The 17,060-nt window shown below is 42.6% G+C and overlaps 1 protein-coding gene across 1 annotated transcript in view; it reads right to left on the bottom strand.

Moving 5' to 3' along the window:
• zgc:154142 (uncharacterized protein LOC555481 homolog) overlaps positions 1–17,060 on the bottom strand; it is a 130,896-nt gene that overhangs the window by 99,995 nt on the left and 13,841 nt on the right. The gene's annotated exons all lie outside the window — the stretch shown is intronic.

The following is a 17,060-nucleotide window of genomic DNA, read 5'->3' as shown; positions in this document are numbered from 1 at the left end:
GATACCATAGCTGCTTTAGCGTTGTCATTCTCACTGCATCTTCTTCTTCTTCTTTCAGCTACCTCCGTTAGGGGTGCCACAGCGGATTATCTTTTCCCATATTACTCTCACTGCACTACTCGGAGTATTTATATCACTGTACCTGAGTGGGGAATCACAGATCTACAGCAGCTGATCGGAAAGAGAATTATCAGTATACAGCATCAAGCACACGCTGACTCTGCCATGTGCACAGTCTATTTGAACTGCTTTCATACGGCAAACACTCCAGAGCCTTTTCTGTACGGACCTCGCAGTTCACAAACAGTTTCATCCCAAGAACTCTAAACGCACTCAATCAGTCCATCAAGTGCTCCTTGTAGAACTGTTTGTATTTATAAGTACAATCACCTCACTGTAAACTTACACTACAGTTATAATATTGCACAACCTGAGCCACTTTATAAAGCGCGTATTTACATATGATGACATTTTTAAGATGAAATGCAGCAAAATAAGTTTATTATATTATACAGAGAAAACTTATTTAAATTTACTCATTTAAATAATCTATATTGTTAATAATTAAACATGTGAGGACACGGTGCAAGGAGCTGGCGCTCTGTTCACAGATTGTTCCTGCCTCGCGCTGTATTCTTGCTGGGCTGGCACGACACTGGATGAATAGATGAATAAAATAATTAAACATGTACTACGAAGATATTTCAATGTTCCATAAAAGTTTTGAAGAATCGTCGTTCTAAGCTTACAGATGGCTTCACGTCTATTACAGAGCTGTTTGTGTAGCAATTGGGTATTTAGAGAAAGAAAAGTAAGGACAGGAATTGGGGGTTAATACATTTGAAAGAGACAGTACCGCTGCAATAAAGTATTTCATTGAAGGTCACGCACGGCGCAGCAAGCATCTTGCGTGAGGTACGAACAATCTCTGGATGAGGTGGCAGCTCGTCATTATCACTGCAACACCGTGTTCACGTGTTTAATAACATGCTTTAACTTCTATCATCATGAAAATATCACGTATACATCTCAGTATTTAAATTATTCAGAGAGCTGTAATATCACGAATGTAATGGGTTATGTGTCCTGTCGGAGAAAGAGAAAGCCCGTTTAAGAAGCAGGTAGTGATTCACACACAGAGCACAAAGAAGATCAAATACAGAACAAAGCATTTAACGTGCTACTTTAGTTACAATGGGATTTCAGAAACTAGTAAATTAAACGATTTTAAGATGAAGTTTATGATGTTCTACTTTAATGACAAAATAAACTACGTGATTAAAGTGGAAATTTCGAGATTAAAATTGACATTTCGTGCTTTTTTTCCCACTCTGTCTCTATTTTTTTTTTCTGTACCCTAATAAGCTTTCATGTGACACTCAGACGGTGGGCTATGACTCCCATTTTCATGGCGACTTTGACATGTGACAACTTCTTTTTTATTTCGGGCACTGTGTGACTTTGTGAACTTGAGCTTTCGAGTTTCTCCGACACGCTATGTCATTCGATCAACTTCCTTTTGTTGATTATCCCACTGTTTAAACCAACAAATAGTATGTTTTTCTTTGCCTCCACTTGGTATTTGCTGAAATTCTTTTATTTCCCAACCATGCTTTTGCCATTGCCATTTCACAGAACACTGAGCTATTTATATTGATTTGCATATTCAACGAGGCATAATTCTAGGAGGAGTCAGGGTGGGACAGCAGGCACGTGTACGTGCGTTACTTTTCACGCTCACCGGGATTTTTGGAGCAGAAGAATGTAGAAGTTGGCGAACGCACAGATTTATGCATGAGGATTTTTTGTGCATACGAACATTTCCACTTTTGTCCTTACGCCATGTTATAGTGTGAATTTTATGCACTAAATGACATCCAGTCAATTCTAAAGGGCACAGGTTATGCATGAGGCCCCAGGTGTCAAGGTCAGTTCATTTTGTAAAACTGATGCTAAAATTCACTGGCATGTAATTTCACAACCACCAGCTATCTGCAATAAAAAAAAAATCTTGAATATTTCTAAGCATTCTGCCTCTCTATGGTAACTCATTAATATTCATGAGTAGGGCGGAGCTTTCAACCAAAACACACCATGGTATGTAAATGAAACTCAGTAAAGCCAGTTTTAGAACAAACTGAAAGTTAGCCATCAGTTGAATCATCTTGTGAATTAATTATCAGACGTTGACATGGATAGTCAAACTGACCCACAGGGATGAAAAACTCCACAAAGCGATCTCCATAATATGTTTTTGGTTCTGACTGTCACGACAACACCTGCGTGTTTGTTAGAGCTGGCGACAGTGAATCTCTAATGGGGAATCTTATGCAGAATATCAAAGAGTGAATGGCACTTGGGGAGGGAACTGGTACAAAAATGGCTGTCGTCACATCACCCATGTGGCGACTGAGGTGACTCCCCACTAACTACTTACAGCACTTTATAAATGTAAACAATTGTTATTATTAATATTACTATGAACGCCTGATTGATGAAGTGCAACTGAGGTGGTTGCCTTTCCAACAGGTCTTCCCATCTCAACAGAGGACTTCTGATGCTCTGCTAGAGTGACAATTCAGTCCTTGGTCACCTCCCTGACTAAGGCTCTTCTTGGGCAGACAGTCAGCTCTTGAAAGAGTCCTGGTGGCTTCAAAGTTTTAGAAATGCTTGTATCCATCCAAATACCCTCTGAGGCTAAGGGTCTGTGCTGGTATCTGGAAGTTTGGCGGTTCACATCCCATTACTGACAGAAGGGAGTTCCATTGTTGCACATGTTAGCATCCGTAGGACATCCATGGAGCCCTCCTGTTCCTAATGCTCAACAGAGGATCAATAGGAACAGCCATGTACACTGTTTCCTCTTCTCCTTCAGGGGCCAACCCAACAGCCTCTCTTCTCTTGTCTTGTCTTCTCTTGTGTTGTCTTCTCTTGTCTTCTTTTTTCTTTTCTTGTCTTGTCTTCTCTTGTCTTCTTTTCTCTTGTCTTCTCTTGTCTTCTCTTCTCTTGTGTTGTCTTCTCTTGCCTTTTTTCTTTTCTTGTCTTCTCTTGTCTTGTCTTCTCTTGTCTTCCCTTGTCTTGTGTTGTCTTCTTTTCTCTTGTCTTCTTTTTTTTTCTTGTCTTCTCTTGTGTTGTCTTCTCTTGTCTTCTTTTCTCTTGTCTTCTCTTCTCTTGTCTTATCTTCTCTTGTGTTGTCTTCTCTTTTCTTTTCTTGTCTTGTCTTCTCTTATCTTGTCTTCTCTTCTTTTGTCTTCTTTTCTCTTGTCTTCTCTTCTCTTGTCTTCTCTTGTCTTCTTTTCTCTTGTCTTCTCTTCTCTTGTCTTCTCTTGTCTTGTCTTCTCTTGTGTTGTCTTCTCTTGTCTTCTTTTTTCTTTTCTTGTCTTCTCTTGTGTTGTCTTCTCTTCTCTTATGTTGTCTTCTCTTGTCTTCTTTTCTCTTGTCTTCTCTTCTCAGTCTTCTCTTCTCTTGTGTTGTCTTCTCTTTTCTTTTCTTGTCTTGTCTTCTCTTATCTTGTCTTCTCTTGTCTTCTCTTCTCTTGTCTTCTCTTGTGTTGTCTTCTCTTCTCTTGTGTTGTCTTCTCTTTTCTTTTCTTGTCTTGTCTTCTCTTATCTTGTCTTGTCTTCTCTTGTCTTGTCTTGTCTTCTCTTCTCTTGTCTTGTCTTCTCTTGTCTTGTCTTGTCTTGTCTTCTGCACTGGATCAAACTCCCAAAGCTCTCACTCTCCTCTTCTTATTTTTCTTATTTTTGTATTTCCTTTCTGTTCTTAGTCTCAGTTCCCCCCCCCCCCCCATGACCCAGTTTATCCTTGTGAGTGTTGGTGTTTTTCCTTAACAACCCACAAAGTGCCAGTTGGTGAATGGCTGCACTGGTTATGCTCGCACGTGAACAAGTAATCAACCAGTTCCTCTGCAGCTCTCTGTTGGCTCGACACCTATATCCACAAAGCCTGAGTGGCACTGTTTCTAAAGATGTTGCATTGGGGGATTGCCTTTCTAAATGATGTGCAATCAATTCTGTTGGACACAGGTGGACCCCAGTCAGATTCTAGAACTCTAGGAAGAGTCCTGGGGGTTTCAAACTTCCTCCATTTCACAATTCTCTAGGCTCCTGTGCTCCTCAGCACGCTCACAGCTTCAGAAACGGTTTGAGACCCTTGGCCCCATCTGCTCGTCACCACAATTTGAACACGGAGGTCTACTCAGAGTTGCTTGGACTTCATGACTTGGTTTTTGTTGGGACATGCAGTGTGAATTGTTGGACATCCAGTCAATTCTAAAGGGCACAGGTGGACACCAATCAAGATCTAGAAACATCTCAAGGAGAATTAAAGCAAACAGGAGGCACCTGAGCATACTTCCAAAAATGAGAGATTTCAGTTTTGGATTTTGAATACACTTAGTAAACTTTTCTGAAAACCTGCGTCGACTTTGTCATTTTTGAATGTAGAGTTATGGACAGAAATGGCCAATTTATCCATTTGAAATGAAATCTACAAAACTATAAAGAGCGTGGAAAGTGACGGGGTCTCAACATGTCCTGATTCCACTGTCAGCTAGGGTTTAAAATGGTATTAGTCAGAACATAAGAACAGAAGAAATTTGGTAAACGAGAGGAGACCAACCAGTCTGTCAAGCCTGTTGGCTTCTTTTTTTGCTTCTCAGGCCTTTATTTGAGACGCTATACATTGTGAATGCATTACGGAGGGACTGGCATTCTCCGATGGAGATTCCACAATTTAAAAGAAATGGATGGACACGCATCCCGGCCAGGTTGGATGGTGGTGTTTCCTGGCAGGTAGGCCATAATGGAAGGACAAATGGAGACTGCTTCCTGGGGCCTGATATTGAACCCTACATGCTGGGTTGCAGCTTCCCTGAGATACACCTCCCATCTGTACACCTGCAGGGCATACTGGGAGCTGTAGTCCTGATGGGCAGCCCTGTTGGAGTATTTGGGGAGCTGCTGGGGAACACTATCGTTACTTTGGGGGGCTTCTGCCTGGCCTGGATGTGCTTCTGACATGCAGTGCTGTGTCACTGGAAATACTCTTGGGTCTGGCAAAAAAGATGGCGCCTCTTCTACATCAGGAAGTTAAAGGCAGGGGCAGCGGACGACACTTGTGGAGGAGTTGTGGAGGAAGGAGAGGAAGGTGACCACTTGTGTGTTATTCTTGGGCTGGAATGATTGAACCCGGTAAAGAAATCAGTGCCCATTAAAACTGTCTTTGGTTGACTTGTGTCTGCTGTTCAGGACTTGGGGGAACCCCCTGGTGGCCACGACATATAACTTTTGTGAGATGGAGAATCCATTTCTGATTTTTATTTTTGGTTTTTAACCTCAAGTCTCTGATATTTCAGAAAGTGTAACATCTACCATTTCAATTTTGTGCTATACATTCTGCTTTACACAGCGGAGACATGGATCCTCAAACAACAAGATGGAGGCCGTCTACTGGCTTTTGAATTGTGCTGTTACAGAAGAGCAATGAACCCTCGATGGCAATAGAGGGTCACAAATGAGTCAGGTGCCAAAAAGATCAAAAGATCATCGGATGTAAAATGACTTTTTGAATTGACGACAACAGGCTTGTTAAAATAGTGTCACACACGTGCGCATGGAAGGCCACTAAAGGGCCTGAATGAGGGTAATTCCACGCCAGACCAGGGGGAGGCAGAGTGCAATGATCCTTTCTCTCTTTCCACTGCAGACCAGTTACGGGAAATTCTGCCTGCTCCCGATGATGTCACATCTGGCCCTGATGATGTCACTTCCACTTCTGGCCCTGATGACTTCACTCTACTCTCTCTTAAAATCTCCATCTTTGCCTCATCAAGTCAGTTCTCTTTTGGTCTCGAATCTTTACACATATCCAACACTTTTGCAGTCAGGAAAAAATTTTACAGGTGGCTGCCCCAAACCTTTTTACGACTCGTTTGTCTCATCTTTGACATTAGTTATGTTTGGACGCATGGCTGGCACAAGTAGAAGGGGAAAGCCACGACGAGAGTGGGCAGATGACCTGGAAGATTGGACTGGTAAGGATATAGCAAGACTGACAACAATAGCAAGAGACAGAGCCAAGTGGCACGAACTGATGCAGTCTGACGGTTGACACCTATGGGCATGGAGCCTATGGACCAAGAAGAAGAAGAAGCCATACATCACAATGATATCAGTTTCTTTTTTTGTTTTCTATAGTTCAGAATCTAGAAATGTGAAACCCAATAATGAATTAGGGTGGCACGGTGGCACAGTGGTAGCGCTACTGCCTCGCAGTTAGGAGACCCGGGTTCGCTTCCCGTGTCCTCCCTGTGCGGAGTTTGCATGTTCTCTCTGTGGGTTTCCTCCCACAGTCCAAAGACATGAAGGTTAGATGTATGTGTGTGTCCTGTGGTGGGTTGGTGCCCTGCCTGGGATTTGTTCCTGCCTTGCTCCCTGTGCTGGCTGGGATTGGCTCCAGCAGACCCTGTGTTAGGATATAGCAGGTTGGAGAATGGCTGACTGACCGATGACAATAATGAAATAAAACAACACAATAAATCAAAAGGTGTTTAAGCCCAGTTTCCACCAACTGTCCTTTTAATGCTTGTTGAATTCAAGTACGGCCTTTCTTACTACGACAACCTTCAGAGGTTTGTCCAGATAAGACAGATAAGCAGTTGCACCCCGAGCCAACAGGGGGCACTGCTGCTAAAGTAATCTCCTCTTACATCCACAGTTCAGAGGGATGCTGGCTGGAAAACGAATGACATCACATCCGCAACCAAGTAAGGAAGCCCCACCCCTTCCTGGAGAGTAACGTAGATTTCATGACGACGATTCTTGAAATATGTCCTTTGCTGAACTATTAGTCATATTAGTTCTAACACTTGGCTTGCCATTTTTTGACTCGACTAATGATTTGATTTGAATTAAAAAAAGGAGATGAGTGGAAAACTGTGTGTAATGTAGTCAACAGACATTATGAGTTTAGAGACATTATTATACGGGTATCAGCAAGAGTGAAAGAGAAGGTCAACAGGACGGTAGTGAGACCAGCTATGTTATATGGGCTGGAGACGGTGGCACAGGAGACAGCTGGAGGTGGCAGAGTTAAAGATGTGAAGAGTGGCATTGGGTGTGACGAGGATGGACAGGATTAATAACGAGAACATTAGAGGGTCAGTTCAGGTGGGATGGTCAGAGAGTCAGAGAGGCGAGATTGTGTTGGTTTGGACATGTGCAGAGGAGAGATGCTGGGTATATTGGGAGAAGGATGCTAAGGATGGAGCTGACAGGTAAGGTGAGAAGAGGAAGGCTTAAGAGAAGGTTTATGGATGTGGTGAGAGATGACATGCAGGTGATGGTGTGTGACAGAACAAGATGACGAGGACAGAAAGATATGGAAGAAGATGATCTGCTGTGGCAACCCCTAAAGGGAGAAGCCAAAAGAAGAAGAAAAAGAACAAGAAGACTAGATTATTATTATTTACTGTAGACTAGGGGGCTCAGCCCCTGGTAGCTTCGCTCACCAAACCCCCGGGCGGGTGCTGCGAGCTAACCACTTCACGGCTCTGCCGCTTGTGTATGGGGAAGTGGATGTACAATTTAACCAGATTGTTATTTTCATGGGAATTGTTACATATGCATAATAGAACTAACTATTTTACAATACAGCAAGTAATTAAACATAGTAAAAAATAGTAAAACGTAATAAATTGAAAGAAAATTATATTTCATGTTGCGTTATACATTTTTGTTCTGTTTGGCTTTGAAATTAACACACAAATACTTTTAAAGCTTACACCTTTACTGTAAAACTTCAGTAAAAACTATTTTTTGAATTAACTTTTCGTCAATATCACATTGAATTTCAATTCCGTGTTTGGAGTTACATTGTGACAACACAATGTATAACTGCCTGTGAGTGAATTTCATTTCTTTCTCTCTAATAAATAAACCAACGTTTTTGAATGATTGTCCCTGTGATTTGCTAATTGTCATAGCAAAAGATATTCTCACGGGAAAGTGTAAACGTTTTAATATGAATGGCATATCAAGATCTACTTTGGTGTCCAATATCATTAGTGAAGATGTACTACATTACTTTTCTTGTCGCCTGTTAAAATTTTACATGTCAGAATTGTTTGACTAATTTTGAATACATCTAATCTTGTCCAATTGCACAGCCCATCACTCAGACACAAATTACACAATACTATTATGATGCATCCTTTTTTCTACAGTAATTCGGCCAGTTGAAGACCCGACAGAGTTAACGATTGTAGATATTCTTCATGATATTGTAAGTTGATGTTTTCATCTTCCGCACCATCACCACCAACTGTTTCAGCAGAGTCTATTGATACGCATTTCACCAATTTGCCATGTAACTGATCAACAATTTTCTCGTTAATTCATTTGACTTCATCGTTTCTCTGTGCTAGGATTGCCCGTGTCCTCATTTCTTCTGTTGATAACCCTTCATGATGAAATTCTTCAATAAGATTTGGACATAATACGTCTTCTTTTATTGGGAACTTTAAGTGAGGAAAACGTAAAAATGTATAAGAGCTGAGAGCGCAGGAACTGCGTCTGACAAAAGCATTCACACGAATGAGAGGTGAGAAGACCGCAGGTGTGGGCCGTGAACCGCAAATGCTTGAGAGGAGGGTGGGACTTGAAAAAATCTCTTGGCAAAAGTCTCGTCTCAAGATTTTCTTTTACAATACAGAGATATTATTAGTTTAGACTTGTGGACTGGCAAATACACCAGCTCCATTATAGATGATATCTTTCACTGTGTTTTCTGTCCTGCTGATGCACTCATCTTTTCCCCAGACTCTAGAAACACACATCTGTCATGTAAAGCGGACTCCTCCATCGTCTAAGAGGTAACTGCTGTCACACGTGGGCACATAACAGGCGGCTAAAGGGCATCTGGTGACTGTAATTCCCTGCCGCCCCAGGGGTTCTAACTCCTGTTCTCTTCCTCCCTTTACAGAGTGGATGATTGACAGCTGTAACATCTCTGATGTCACTTCCGGTGTCCATCCTCCTGGACCCGCCTCTTCTTGACGGGAAGTTTGGCCATTTTGAAATCAGTTCCCTGAGGAGCTCCTGCCCGAAAGGACATCCATTTTGCAATTACTGCTTGTTCTTTTGCACTTCTGCTTTCCAGCTATGTGCGGTGACCGGGTGGTACCCCAACTCTTTATCGTGGTCTGTCTGATCTCTTCCCCTGTGTATTTAAGAAATGCAATCTCCGTAAAGGTAGAGTCTTGTTTCCCGCTTATGAGATGATCTCTAAAGGCTCCAGAGCTGGTCAATCGAAGGTCTCGTCAGTTACAAATTGAAAGCACAAGTGAAGGGATTTGTTTGCTACGGTTTATAAAAAAACTTTTACTTTGGTGGTCTCGCCTCTCACAGCCCTAAGTAAGAAAGCACATCACAAATTTGCGGGGCCATCTGGAACTCAAAGTTCATTTGACTCTGAAGGACATCTGGCATTCCATACACAAATTAAAACAGGAATGGCCTTTGTGTTTTGGAGCAGAGCCAGGGACACTGATGCAGCTGACAGGCTCATCTCTGATCTTCATTTAAAAAGGCCAATCTATGTGGACATGAGCCCCACCACCACAACCACCGGCTGCTTTACTGCCCACCTGGACTGACACAGGAGGTCTTGTTAGGTTTGCATTTTATTTTTCTGCACCCGCCAGGTTTCCTTCTCGGGGTTGCTGAAAATTCAGAGATCAACACAGCCTGCTGTCAGTTTATCAGAGGGCACCGATCAGAGCTGCTCACTATAAACATCCTAATAAGACCGCCATCAAACACTCCGCCACTGATAACGACACCACTGGCGTACTTTGGCCTCTTATCTGGAGGGCTGTCTTGATGTGACAGAGCAGATTTTAATCTAACATCTGCCTCTCAAGGATAAACTGGAATTGTCACGGTTATAGTCTGTCGCCGGCCACTTTGTTAGGTACACCTTGCTAGTATCAGTTTGGACCCCCTTTGGCCTTCAGATCTGCCACAGTTGTTCATGGCATTGATTCAGCAAGGTTAAGGAAAAATTCCTCAGGGATTCTGCTACATCTTGGCATGATAACATCATGCAGTTGCTGCAGAATTGTCGGCTGCACATCCGTGACGTGAATCTCCCGTTCCACCACATCCCAAAGGGCCTTCTACTGGATTGAGATCTGCCGACTGTGGAGGCCATTTGAGTCCAGTGAGCTCCTTGTCATGTTCAAGAAACAAATTGGAGATGATCTGAGCTTTGCAACATGGCGCGTTATCCTAATATCACATATTAATCACATCACTAGGACAGCATTTTTTCACTTAAGAAATATAGCAAAAGTTAGACCTCTTAGAACATTGCAAGATGCTGAAAAATTAGTTCATGCTACTGTTTTCAGTCGACTAGATTACTGTAGCGCACTCCTATCAGGACCACCCAAAAAAAGACATCAATCGATTGCAACGAGTGCAGAATGGAGCTGCTAGAATCTTCACTAGGAAAAGAAAATCCAAGCACATCACCCCAGTCCTGATGTCACTACACTGGTTACCTGTGTCATTTAGAATTGACTTTAAAATCCTGCTTAAGGTTTACAAAGCCTTAAATAAGCTGCTGCATCTTATATTTCAGAATATCTGACACCTTACACTCCAAATTGTAACCTCAGATCTTCAAATGAGGGTCTGCTTAGAATTCCAAGAGCTAAGCTTAAAAAAAGTGGTGAGGCGGGTGGCCATCTGCAGTTAGGCACCTCAAATCTGGAATAGCTGACCAATAGGAATTCGCCAGGCTAATACGGTGGGTCACTTTAACACACTGCTGGAAACACATTACTTTAACATGGCTTTCTCATAACTTCATCTTAGTTTAATCCTGATGCTCTGTATATTCAATTAATTATCATGATTATTCATGGTGGCCCTGTAATCCATACTAACCCCTACTTTCTCTGCTGTTCTTTTTCCAGTTTTCTGTGGTGCTGATCTGCAGCCCCACCACCCGATCAAAGCACCGTGATGTCCCTCCATTGATGGATTAAAGGCCAGAAGTCCACATGACTGTCATCATCTGCACTGGCAATCAGAAGGTTGCCGGTTCGAATCCCGTACAATGCCAGTAGGGACTCTGCTCTGTTGGGCCCTTAATCTGCAATTGATGAATGCTTTGAGTAGTGAGAAGAGCGCAATATAAATGCAAAGAATTATTATTATTATTATTATTATCATCAAGTTCTTCCATGAGGACTGACTGTGAGGTCATTTATGTCAGGTAGAATGCCTAGAGGGGGCTGGGTGGTCTCGTGGCCCCTTGCAGATTTTATTTTCTTCTCCAGCCGTCTGGTGTTTTTTTGTTTTTTCTGTCCTCCCCGACCATCAGACCTTACTTTTATTCTATATTAATTAGTGTTCCCTAATTTTAATTATTTATTTTGTCTTTTTTCTCTTTCTTCATCATGTAAAGCACTTTGAGCGACATTATTTGTATGAAAATGTGCGACAGAAATAAATGTTGTTGTTGTTGCTAGAAGTGGGGACACTGCGGTCATGAAGGGATGGACATGGTCAGTGACAATACCCAGGTCGGCTGTGGCATTTAAACGATGCTCAATTGGTACTAAGGGGCCCAAAGAGTCCCAAGAAAATATCAACATAACCATTGCAACACCAGCAGCCTGAACCGTTGATCCAAGTCAGGATGAATCCCTGCTTTCATGTTGTTGACCTCACCATCTGAATGTCACAGCAGACCAGGTGACGTTTTTTCCAATCTTCAGTTGTCTAATTTTGCTGAGCCTGTGTGAATTGCGGTATCAGTTACCTGTTCTTAGCTGACAGGAGTGTCACCTGCTGTGGTCTCCACCTGCTTCATGGTCTGATGTGTTGTGCGTTCAGAGCTGCTCTTCTGCACACCTCGGTTGTAACGAGTGCTTATTTGAGTTCCTGTTGCCTTTCTGTATGCTCAAACCAGTCATGGCCATCTCCTCTGACCTCTGGCAAATTGAACTGCCACTCACTAATATTTTCGGACCACTCTCTGTAAAGCCTAGAGACGGTTGTGCGTGAAGATCCCAGAAGATCAGCAGTTTCTGAAATACTCAGCGCAGCCCGTCTGGCACAAACATTCAAGCCACATTCAAAGTCACTTGAGTCTCGTTCCTTCTCCATTCTGATGTTCGGTTTCTTTAGCAAACGGTGGTCTTGACAAGGTCTACAGGCTGAAATGCATTGAGCTGCTGCTGCTGCCATGTGATTGGCTGGCTGATTAGAAATTTGTGTTAACAGGCAGCAGAACAGGTGTACCTAATAAAGTGGCCGGTGAGTGTAAATTGATTTTCCTTTCGTCTGTCTTCTTTGTCTTTTGTGAAGTATAGTCTTTTTTTTTTGCTGTTGTTTTGTTCATTTATTATTTACTCTCCATGTTTCTTGTGTCTTCTTGCGTTCCGTGAATTTTGTGGGTAGAACCTCCTGAGAGGTGGGGCCCGGTGTCACTGCTAAAGGACCGCCCTCAGGCACCGACCTCAGCCAATACATTTGAAGACGGGCGAGTTGGTCCTTTAGCTGTTCATTAACATGCGAGTATCGACTTTCTGGTTTCGGGATTGTCTTGCTTCTCTCTTTGGTTCTTGAGTATTGGACTTTGTCTAAATCAGGGGTTCCCTACTCTGGTCCTGGTGGGTCGCAGTGACTGCAGGCTTTTCATTCTAACCCTTTTCTTAATTAGTGACCTGTTTTTGCCACTATTTAACTTCTATGGAATTAGTTTTAATTGACTTGCTCTTGGAGTGTCAGACTCCTTAATTAGCAGCCAAACAATCATGAGATACAAAATGAGCCAAAACATGAACAGGAAACTGTGACCATCATACAATATCTGAAAATAAAGAAAGATGAAGGTCTCAGGAATGTTGATCTGCTCCACAATTTCAGAAATGTCTGCTATTGCACAATGAGAGCAGCAACAAGCCATGGAATTAAAGAACGAGTTTAATGAACAACAAGAATCAGAGCCTCATTAAGCAACTGGTTGGAGTCTGAGACCCTGACTTAGGTGGTCTTCTGTTGGCTCACTCACTTCACATTTCATTTCTGTTTGGGTGCCATTTAAGGAAAGAAATTAAGTCAGGGGAACAAATCTTGAAAAACAAAACAATTAAAACAAAAGGTAAAGAAGTTAATGAGCAGCAAAAACTGCTCACCAATTAAGAAAAGGGTTAGAATGAAAACCTGCAGTCAATGTGGAGTTGGGGACCCCTGGTCTAAGATATGTCTGCAGTGGGCTGCCTTTTTAGGTAAACTGGGCTGTCTTCTTTTTTATCAATTTGCTTCTTTCTTTTGAATTGCTAATTCATACTGTATAGCTTCTTTTGTAAGAACATTAGGACATTCTGGACGAGGACAGGCCATTCAGCCCAACAAAGCTCACCAGTCTTGACCACTTAATTCTTCTAAACAAAACACCAAGTCAAGTTTTGAAAGTCCCTAAAGTCCTGCTGCCCACCACACTACTTGGTCACTTACGTCAAGTGTCTGTGGCGCTCTGTGTGAAGAAAAACTTCCTAATGTTGGTGTGAAATTCACCGTTCACAAGTTTCCAACTGTGTCCTCGTGTTCTTGATGAACTCATTTTAAAGTCACCGTCTCGATCCACTGGAGTAATTCTCTTCATCATTTTAAACACTTCAGTCAGGTCTCCTCTTCATCTTCTTTTCAGCTCAGCTCTTTAAATCTTTCCTCATAACTCATCCCCTGTAGCCCTGAATCAGCCTAGTCGCTCTTCTCTGGACCTTCTCTAGTGCTGCTATGTCCTTTTTGTAGCCTGGAGACCAAAACTTGCACACAGTACTCACCAGTACTGGCCTCACCAGTGTGTTATAAAGCTTGAGCAGAACCTCCTGTGACTTGTACTCCACACATCAAGGCGCTATATAACCTGACATTCTCTTAGCCTTCTTAATGGCTTCTGAACACTGTCTGGAAGTCGATAGCTTAGAGTCCACTGTGACTCCTAACTCCTTCTCATAAGGTGGACTCTCGATTTTCTGACCACCCTTTGTGTATTCAAACCTCACATTTTTACTCCCTATGTGTCATTCTTTATATTTACTGACATTAAATTTCATCTGCCACAAATCTGCCCAAGTCCTTCTGTGATGATGTAACTGATTTCAAATTATCTGCTAATCCACCTCTCTTGGTATCATCTGCAGACTTCACCATCTTGTTCCTTATATTCCTATCTAAATCATTTATAGATATTAAAAATAGCAGCGGCCCCCACACTGCCCCCTGCTGGTCACCACTCTTAACGTCTTCTGAATGGCTTGTCTGGCAGTCGATAGCTTAGAGTCCACTACGACTCCTAACTCCTTCTCATAAGGTGGACTCTTGATTTTCAGACCTCCCATTATGTATTCAAACCTCACATTTTGACTTCCTATGTGTCATACTTTACATTTCATTACATTACATTTTCTTTTGCTTAAACATAAAGGCTCAGCTCTTTTTATCTTTCCTCATAACTCATCCCCTGTAGCTCTGGAATCAGCTGAGTTGCTCTTCTCTGGAGTTTTTGTAGTGCTGCTATGTTTTTATGGAGACCAAAACTGCCCACCGTAGTCCAGATGAGGCCTCACCAGTGTGTTATAAAACTTGAGCAGAACCTCCTGTGACTTGTACTGTACACATCAAGGCGCTATATAACCTGACATTCTGTTTGCCTTCTGAATGGTTTGTCTGGCAGCTGATAGTGACGAGTCCACTACGACTCCTAACTCCTTCTCATAAGGTGGACTCTTGATTTTCAGACCTCACACTTTGACTTCCTATGTGTCATACTTTACATTTAATTACATTACATCTTCTTCTGCTTAGACTGTAAAGGCTCAGCTCTTTTAATTTTTCCTCTTAATTAATCCTATTTGGCCCTGGAATCTGCCTAGCTACTCTTCTTTGGACTTTTTCCAGTGCTGTTATGTCCTTTGTGTAGACCAAAACTGCACCCAGGACTCCAGATGAGGCCTCACCAGTGTGTTATAAAGCTTGAGCAGACCTTCCTGTGACTTGTACTCCACACATCAAGGCGCTATATAACCTGACCTGCAGTGGGTTGGCACCCTGCCCGGGATTGGTTCCTGCCTTGTGCTCTGTGTTGGCTGGGATTGGCTCCAGCAGACCCCCGTGACCCTGTGTTCGGATTCAGCGGGTTGGAAAATGGATGGATATAACCTGACAGTCTGTTAGCCTTCTTAATGTCTTCTGAACACTGCCTGCCAGTCGATAGTTTAGAGTCCACTGTGACTCCTAAATCCTTCTCATAAGGTGGACTTTGGATTTTCTGACCCCCCCATTGTGTATTCAAACCTCACATTAATATTTCCTATGTGTAATTCTTCACATTTACTGACATTAAATTTCATCATCCACAGATCTGCCCAAGCCTGTCTGCTGTCCAAATCCATCTGTGATGACTCAATGGATTATCTGCTAATCCACCAATCTTGGTATTATCCAATAACTTAACCAGCTTGTTATTTATATTTCTGTCAAAATCATTGCTAAATATTAAAAAAAGCAGTGGCCCCCACACTGCCCCCTGCTGGTCTTAACATCAGCCAATTCTGAGAAGGATTTTGTTTTGGAGTTGTCTTGTCAAGGCCAGAGGTTATACGGTGTTCCTCTCCCTAGTGTACTGAAGTCCAAATGAATGGCAGAAGGCTTTTGGAAGGACTTGGAGAAAAGATAACGTAGCAAAGGTTAAAACCAGAAGCCGAAGAAAGAAACGACGTAACCGGAAATGCTAATCCAAAAATCAAAGTCAAAGTAGAGAGGAAAAGGTCTTGTCCTAAAAATTCACAAAAGAAAGCCGGTAGTTTGCAGGTAAATTCTGTCTCAGGTGACCTTTATATTGTGGCGCCGGTGATGACATCATCGCCCTGCCCCAGTGCATTGTGGAACACAGTGTCACACATGTGCGCATGGGAGGCAGCTAAAGGGCCTGAATGAGAGTAATTCCATGCCAGACCAGGGGGTGGCGGAGTGCACTGATTCTTTTTTCTCGCTTCTCCGTAGACCAGTTATGGGAAATTCCACCTGCTCCCGATGATGTCACTTCTGGTTTCCGGCCCTGTTGATGCCACTTCTGCCTGCTCCCGATGATGTCACTTCCGGCCCTGATCATGTCACTTCTGGGTTCTGGCCCTCATGATGACGTCACTTCCTTTGCACTCCTTTAAAGCCGCCACCTTTGTTCCAGCACATCAGTTCTGTTTTGGACTCCAACCTGTACATTTCTGTATGCCAGTGAAATAAATTTTGCAGCCAGGAAACAAAAAACAGGTGGCTGCCCCAAACCTCCTGTCTCTTCTTGTGACAACGGTGATACTTTGAAGATTTCTCATTGCCTGTTGTAGCACTAGGGTGTTGTACCATGTCTGCCATTATGGATATAGTGAGAGGTCGAGCCAAATGATGGCTTTTATTGGCGAACTGAACAGATCACAATATGAAAGCTTTCGAGGCAACTTGGGCCCTTCCTTCAGGCAAGATGAAGAAGAAGAAGAAGATGCCAGATGAAAGTTGCCTTCATATTGTGATCTTTTAATTTCCCCAATAAAAGGGGTCATTTGGCTTGACTTCTCATTGCATGTTGGAAAAAACAATATAACACTGAAAAAAAATGATAAACTTTTAAACAAGGTGACCAAACAAAAAGCAGAGGACAGAAAACAAGCCTGTGCATCAAGAAAACTCCAGAAACAAAGTGTAAGTCATCTTTAAAGCTTCAGGAAAGCTGACACCTAACACCTACAGGGCTACATTTGTGTATTCTTGTAATTTTTAGTGACATTTACAATGATGTTTGAACTTTGGAACCTCCTTTAGGCCCGTGTAGGCCAAAGCAAGATTTTGACACATGGGATGAAGATTCAGCTTTGGGGCATTGCAGTGGTGTCTCTGCATGTGGGGCAAATGTGGCCGCGTCAGCGGCTGGACCACATGATGAGTGGCTACCCAGGGTGGATTGGGTGGTGCCAGACACAATAAATA

This window comes from Erpetoichthys calabaricus, chromosome 5 (genome assembly GCF_900747795.2).
Source record: "Erpetoichthys calabaricus chromosome 5, fErpCal1.3, whole genome shotgun sequence".
Taxonomy (NCBI): Eukaryota; Metazoa; Chordata; class Cladistia; order Polypteriformes; family Polypteridae; genus Erpetoichthys; species Erpetoichthys calabaricus.
Note: the sequence above shows the minus strand (reverse complement) of the source record. Positions and strands in the feature narration are given on the sequence as shown.